This window comes from Microtus oregoni, unplaced genomic scaffold, assembly GCF_018167655.1.
Source record: "Microtus oregoni isolate MIOR12 unplaced genomic scaffold, Mior012 000073F_ref0000255, whole genome shotgun sequence".
Classification (NCBI taxonomy): Eukaryota; Metazoa; Chordata; class Mammalia; order Rodentia; family Cricetidae; genus Microtus; species Microtus oregoni.
The window spans coordinates 4,089,769-4,098,152 of record NW_024543986.1 but is presented as its reverse complement, the minus strand read 5'-3'; positions in this window follow the sequence as shown (position 1 = coordinate 4,098,152).

The following is an 8,384-nucleotide window of genomic DNA, read 5'->3' as shown; positions in this document are numbered from 1 at the left end:
CATGTATAATTAGCATATGCTAATAAACATAACAAAAATAACACAAAAGTTTGAGATTTGGGTTTTTGCATTAGGGATGCTCAAATTGTATATGATACTATGAAGCTCACAGTGGAAACTGAAATGTAAAGGATTTGACTATCTACACTCCAGCCACAGGGTTACTGAGGGGGAGGGCTTGCACAATAACCCAATATTTGGCCAGGCCATGGTGGTGCATGCCTTTAATTCCAGCAGAGGTAGGGGGCAGAGGCAGGCAGATCTCTGTGAGACCAGCCTGATGTATAAAGCTAGTTCTAGGATGGCCAAGGCTATACAAAGAAATCCTGTCTTGAACAACCAAAAAGAAAAGAAAAAGAAACCCAAAATTTATTATGGAGCATATTTTAGATCACTGTGGAAAACTGTCTCTGAGACCAGGAACCGTAATGGACAATGTTGATAATCTTACATCATTTTTGCCAAGATACTGCTGGCTCTGGGGCAGCCACAGGGACAAAAGCGTTTTTTGTTTTTTTTTTTTTTTGTTTTGTTTTGTTTTTTTTTTTTTCCAGAATTAGGGCACTGAAGAATGAGAACTGAAAGCTAGCCTCTTTTTTCCCTTTGGAAGCCAAGGTATTTCAGAATAAATAGATACTGACATACTTAAGTTTGACAAAGTGGCAATGTCCTGTTTGCTCAGTGATGAGGAGAAATAGGAGGCTGAGAGTTCTAGCTTATAAAGACGTCTCTACATTACAGCTGATTTTTACTTTTACAGACAGCTTTAGATATTGAATGAAAAAGACAAAACCTGGGTAATTGTCCTCTCTCCTTTCCGGACATCAAACAGGCAAGCATACATAACCAAATACATTCATTCTGTGGAGGTTATCTTTGGAAATCTGGAGACAAAACTAACTCGCATCTTACCAGAGCACAATTCCATCACCAACTGCTTTGAACAGGTCATCAGTATTTGGGTTCATGGGTATAACATGTCTGCAATCAGGATCGTTTTCCAAAGCTTTGTTTATCCAGTTCACAAAAGCATATTTTTCTTCCTCTAAAATTACATTAAGTAACAATAAATCAGTTCACACTGTTAATTAACTCTCTGTTAATCATTTGGCCCCCAAACCTACGACTGCTGTATAGTTCTGCTATCAAATACCACAAATATGTGGCCATACTCTTAGGACACTTGGAAGCAACGCAGTGGCTATTAGGAATCATTACAAAATTAGCATAAAGTTTCAAGTTGAGGACACATCATCAAAAATAGGGAAAGGACTTGGGCATGGTGGCACACAAAAATAGAGAAAGGACTTGGGCATGGTGACACACACCTTTGATTCCAACTCTAGGGAGACAGAGACAAGTGGAACTCTATGAGGTCAAGGCCAGCCTGGGCTACAGAGTGAGTTCCAGGACAGCCATGAGCTGTTGCACAGAGAAGAACGCGGTGGTGGCGCACGCGTTTAATCCCAGTACTTGGGAGGCAAAGACAGGTGGATCTCTGTGAGTTCGAGGCCAGCCTGGTCTACAAGAACTAGTTCCAGAACAGGCTCCAAAGAGAGAAACCCTATCTTGAAAAAAAAGAAAGAAAGAAAAAGAGAGAGGAAGGAGGGAAGGAAGGAAGGGAAAGAGAGAGAGAGACAGAGAGAGAAAGAGAGAGAGAGAGAGAGAGAGAGAGAGAGAAAGAAAGAAAGAAAGAAAGAAAGAAAGAAAGAAGAGCTGGTGTGAAGCAGAAGGATTGGAAGTTCATGGCCACCTTGGGCAACACAATGAGATCTTGTCTAAAAATAAAAATGAAATTAGCCTGGCAAAGGTTGTGCACACTTTTAGTTCCAGCACTCAGAAGGCAGAGGCAGGTGAATCTCTGTGAGTTCAAGGCCAGGCTGTTCTACAGTGAGTTCCAGGATGGTCAGGGCTACACAGAGAAAATCTTGTCTTGAAAAAAACAGAACCAAAGCCAAGAAAAGGTGAAATTAGAACTGAGAAGATGGGTCAGCGGCAGAGCACTTGCCCTGCACACACAAGTCCCGGAGTTTTGTCCCAGTTATGTGAAGAAAAGTAGAAAGAGAAAGAGGGGGAAGAGGAGAAGAAGAAAGAAGAAGGAGAAGAAGAAAAAAAGACACATATAAAAGGCTTTTTATTAGTTGTCCTTTAAGACATTTGAGTATGGCTCCTCTTCTCATCAAAGAATCTGGATAAGAAGGTAACTTTTAAGTTCGAATTGTATAACAAGTTAGAAGAATGCAAGTTTCATATACTGGTTTAATAATGTGAATAAATGAGCATTCTTTAAAAATCTGTCTCTATACTTTGGAAATTCTCGAATTTGCCTCACCCCAAATCTTTCTTCTGTTTGCCAATGTGCATGACAAAATTCGTCTCTGTCAATTAGGGACAAGTCTGGCAACTTTCTACATGGGAGGAATACGTGCGTGGAAGTCTCAGGACAGCTCTGAGGAGTTAGTTCTCGCCTTCCACCTTTACATGCATTCTGAGAGATCAAATTCAGGTCAGCAGGCTGGCTAAGCAAAGGCTTTGCCCATTAAGCCATCTCTCAGGCTCACAAAACTTTCTGTAAATGCCTTTAGAACTTCACTTTATGTGGAACAACGCAACAAAAATTGCTGAACAAAGTATAACATATGTCAAAGGCTTTTAGTGTTGCTGCCTCTCATTCTCCTCCCTAGGGGAGGTCACCTCTAGCTGAGGGTCACACTGTGCAGCAGTTCAGATGGGAACAACATGCAATACTAGCCCAGTTTTAGGCAAGACACTTTAAGAATTAAGCCTTTCTAAGAGATGCCCTTTTTGTAATTAGTCTACTTAAAGAAAGAGACGTTTTGGCTGTTTGTTTGATTAGACTGCCTTTGCCTCCCAAGTGCTAGAATTAGAGGCATGAACCACAAAGAAAAAAGAGATTCTTGAAATGGATATTGTCACTGATGATCACAGACATATTATTCCATCGCCATTCTCAAATCCCAACTTTCTTTGGTCTTATAAAATACTTTCATTTAGGAAAATACTATTCTATCAGGGTTTCTCTGTGCAACAGCTCATGGCTGTCCTGGAACTCACTCTGTAGCCCAGGCTGGCCTTGACCTCATAGAGTTCCACTTGTCTCTGTCTCCCTAGAGTTGGAATCAAAGGTGTGTGTCACCATGCCCAAGTCCTTTCTCTATTTTTGTGTGCCACCATGCCCAAGTCCTTTCCCTATTTTTGATGATGTGTCCTCAACTTGAAACTTTATGCTAAACTTGAAAATTTATGCTAAATCTACAATTTTATGAGATTACAAGATGAACAAATGTATACGTGATTATAACAGAATGGGTGGCTGAGCATGTTGCAAAGCCTAATTCACGCATTATTGGAATGCTGTCCCTTCCCTTTTTAGAATACATCTGCTGGGCAGTGGAGCATTTCCTCATACCAAGCATATCACACACCAAATTAGACTGCAAGACCAAAACATGTTCCAGCTTCAGAAGAAAACAGGAAAAGCTGTTTTTCTTGTTGTGTGTGCATTTTCTTCAAGCATCAGAACCTTCTAATAAATTAAGTTGCTTAAATTTTCATGATTCTAGCTGAATGATAAATTCAAACTATACATTATGGGGAAGTGGAATAATTCAATTGAAATTATCTTTGTGGTAAAATACCATATTCTTTCATGGGACCTGGAAACTGCTTGGGAATAAATAACGTGGAAAGTCTAATTAAATTTGTTAAGTGTCTTTTTTTTGGTCCTGAGGACTGAATCCATGTTTCTCACTGAGTTATATTCCTAATCCTATGTTCCAAATATTTCTAAACAGATTATGTCAGCCAACCTCAACTTGGTTCCATAACATTTTAGCCTGTCTCTTAGAATAAAACCTTTAAAAAAAATAAGAGAATTGAAAATACATTCATCAGATTGGTTCACCAGATGAAAAATCTGCCTTTTCTTTTCTACTTCAGTGAAGACATTGCTGAATCAGATTTTACAGGAATCTCAGAAATCAGCCAGCACAAGACTGTACTAGTCTTTCCAATGAATCTTTTTAAGGCTGAGTTGTGATCCTAATGGGCTCATTGTGTTCCTTCTTCTGGAAACTGTTGCAGGCCTCAAGTTGGAAAAAACATTACTGTTATTATTATTATTATTATTATTATTATTATTATTTACATTGGTGTTTCGCCATGTGTGTTGGGTCTCCGGAATTGGAATTACAGACAGTTGTGAGCTGTCATGTGGGTACCGGGAATTGAACCCAGGTCCTCTGGAAGAGCAGTCAGTGTTTGTGATCATTGAGCCATCTCTCCATCCCCCTACTTTGCTTTGTAATAGGGGAAATATCAGAGTATGAAGAGGTGTGGAGCCCCACAAATGCCACAAAGTTTGAGCACAAAAGAATCATTGAGCCCTTGAGGTTTGCCAAGCCTGGGTAACTTGGTGAGACCCTGGCTCAAAAGATTCAATCAATAAAAATAGAAATAATTATTTCAACCACTAACAGTTATGGAACATTTATTCGATGCCTAGCATTGTTCTAAGTACTTTGATGGTTTTAAATGGTTAATCCTATGGGTCAATTCTATTAGTAAAAGAATAAAGATTTATTACCATTATGTAAAAGCAAGTTTCTCATTGTAAAAACAAGAAATTAACACAATCATTTCTGTTTAAACATATGCTGGCCCATCAGTCTTTCACAACTGAAGAAAACAATTGTGTTAGTTTATACCTATAAAAACCTAGTGTTCTGGATACATGGCTCAGTGGTACAGCATTTATCTAGCATGAGCAAGGCCCAGAGTTTAATCCATAACACAAGAAAATTAAAGATAGGAAAAATAGCAAAAAAAAAAAATAGAAAAAAAATCCAATAGCACAGCATGGTAGCACATGCCTTTAATCCCAGCACAGGAGAGGGAGGTAGAGGCAAGCAGATCTCTGAGTTCAAGGTTAGCCTGGTCTAAGGCGTGAGTTCTAAGACAGTCAAGGCTACACAAAAAAATCCCTGTCTTGAAAACCTAAAATCTAAACACGTAAACAAACAAATAATAACTTCAGCTTTTAATACTTAAAATGAAAACAAATAATTAATTACAGTTCTGCCTTTGAAGTTTGTATACAATATTTGGAGCCTTTTCTGCCATATATATATATGGCAGAAATATATATATTTCAAGATTATATATATATAATCTTGAAAATTAACAGAAACTAATTTTGCTTGTACTTAGTTTACAGTGAATACTCCTTTAAATTTGCATCCACATAAAACTTCCAAACCTAGCATATGAGAATACATGTCTTTCTCTTCCAATATGCTAATAAATGACAAGAATTACAGTCTCCATCTCTTGGTGAGTTAAGCCATAGTCCAAATTCTGTGACAACTTGCAAGGTATCAAATTGGGGACAAAGCCCAGGAAAGTAGACAGTCATTTCAGTGTCCCCTTCTTTTTAAGCAGTCATGGCAGCAGCATTCTGAAAGGTTATGTGGGTTACTTTACCATCATAGTTCAAGTTTCAAAACACTACTGTTTCATGTGTATGAGTATTTTGCCTGCATGTATGTCCGTGTACCACATATGTGCTTGATGTCCTTGGAGACCAAAAGACAGCATCAGATCCCCTGGAACTGGAATCAGAGATGTTTGTGAGCTGCCATGCGGGTGCTGGCAATCCAATCTAAGACCTCTAGAAGAACAGCCAGTGTTGATGAGCCATTTAGCTAGGGCACAGCTCAAGTCTCTTGATTAGCAGGGACTAACTAGAAAGGGCTACTCGTTCTCTTGTCAGCTTACTTTCTTTTTCACGACCCATACACGCTTGTTTTAAGTTGAAGCAGGGCAGATTGGTCATACTTTTAAGTCTAGCCCTCGAGGTCAAAGCAAGCAGACCTCTGAGTTTTTATTAGCCAGGACAACTTAGTCTGTTCCAGGACAGTCAGGGCTACAGAGAGAGAGAGAGAGAGAGAGAGAGAGAGAGAGAGAGAGAGAGAGAGAGATCCTGTTTCAAACAAAAGTGAGTATAAATCCTTGTACTTCTAAAATATTACTTTGACCTAAAATGTTCTCGTTAATATTTCGTTCTAGAAAATTCCTACTGTTGCCCAAATTATCTTAAAGAACATACTAAGACAACTTCACTTTATTGGTTAAAAGACACTAAAAATGTGTGGAAAGTGCAATGGTTCAAAATATACAAAACTGAACGTTTTCCCAACATTATTATTTTTTTTGTAGACATGTTGATAATTTTGTCCTCAACAATCCCAGTTAGACCACAAATCCTAACAACTTAGGCTGCTTCTTTCTAGCAGATACAAAGATTCTCAGTGTAAGTTGTATCAAAAGCAACTGACCACACTTCCCTACTGCTCTGGCCTGCTTTAAATTCTCAGTGACCCATGCAAGTTACATACAGAGACATGCAAGTGCTCAAATCACAAATCATTTGTAACTTACTATTGAACATAGAATTCAATGCAAAAGACTTTGGCCAAAACTGGAGACAGAAATGACAGGAGGAAATCAGTTTCTCAAAAGAAAATGGCAAGAAATTTTAATAATGATGACATGAGGCTATAGTTTTCAAACAACAGCAACCTTCCCTCCCCCACCTCTGATGATTGATTACATAGTCTATTTGTTTCTGACCATATGGTGTGTTCTTTGAGTTAGTTCTAATCAGAGGGAACATATTTAAAATTCACTTGTCATAGTGAGTCATGGTAACTCATGATAGCATATGTTCTAACAGCAGCTGTCTTGCTGCCAAGATAAAGTATAGAAAAGGAGGGTAGGTGTGTAGAATCTTGGTGCCAAATATTAAGTACAAATCACTAGTTTGCAGTAAATTGAAAAGAATGCCTAATAACATCTAGTCAAACTGAGACTTACAGTAATAACAAATACTCAGGTAGTATGGTATGCTACTGTAACCTCAGCACTGGAGATGCTGAGGCAGGAAGGATCACAAATTAGATGTTAACATAGCCAAAGGTAGTCTTAAAAACCAAGTAAATCAGCTGGGCAATGTTGGTGCACACCTTTAGTTCCAGCAATCGGGGAGGCAGACAGATAGCTGCGAGTTCAAGGCCAGTCCGGTCTACAAAGCAATTTCGACAGTCAGCACTGTTACAAAGAGAAACTTTGATTTGAAAAACAAATAAAATAAAATAAAATAAACCAAGTAAATGAATAAATAAAATTTTAGGGTAGGACAGTTACTGTAGTATATGACTTTCTTCCTCAGCTCTCTGGAGGCTAAGGCAGGATGACTATGATTTTATAGTTAGACTGTCTCAAAAACAAAACAAAACCTAACCCAAAGAAAAACATAAATGTCTATGTTCCTTTTTTGAGACAGGGTCTCACTTTGCAACCATGGGTGGCCTGGAATTTGCTATGTAGACCAAGCTGGCCTTGAACTCACAGAGGTCTACCTACCTCTGCTCTTAAGGCATTCTGTTTTAAATTAATTTTTCATGTTTTTAATACATGTATGTCTGTGGACCACTCATGAGCAGTGCCTGAGGAAGACAGAAGAGGGTGTCGGATCCCATGGAACTAGAATTACAAACAGTCTGAGCTGCCATGCCTGTGCTGGGAGTTGAACTTAGGTCCTCTGGAAAAGCAGTCAATACTCTTAACTGTTGAGCCATTTCTCCATCCCCTTAAGGGTGTTCTTATCTGAGAGAAGAAGCAACAGCTCTTTAAAGACATTTACAATAATTATTTTAACAAATCTAGACTGAAAATCTGTAAGTCAATAAAATCTAGACTGTAATTGCTGGCAGCTAAAATAGTTAGATCTTGATAAAGAACCGCGTGCCTGTCACACAGGCTGAGCTAAATGCTTACAGGGGAGAACTGTTATGCAATCAGCCAAGAACCTTGAATATCTGATGACACTAGACAAGAAAACAAAAATTGTAAGTGCCTCTTCCAAGAGACTGAAGGAATATGCTTCTAGCTGTTAATTATCACGGTGCTCACCCTGCAGAAAATGGAACAGTTAAATACTACTAGTACAGGACTTAGGAAACACCTTTTAATCAGAAAGTTCAGCTTAGGAAACTTCTTAGACTGAGTCATATGATGTCATTAATCTTGTGAAGCACTCTGCTCTCTACAGGGGAGAGAAAGAATGCTTCAAAAATGTCATTTAGCCCTCTAATGACATTCCTGAAGGAGATTTTGTGTCCACTGTGAGCATTGTGCTATAGCTTTGTTTCTGTCAATGTACCTTCCATGATGTTTTGTTAAGTATTCGGGTGGCTGTAAGAATTAAATTGAGTAAGCAGAATGACAAAAATGTTACTCAGTACCAGAGTATTAACATGATGTATTTAACTATTCAATATAATAGTATTTACATTTTAAAATAC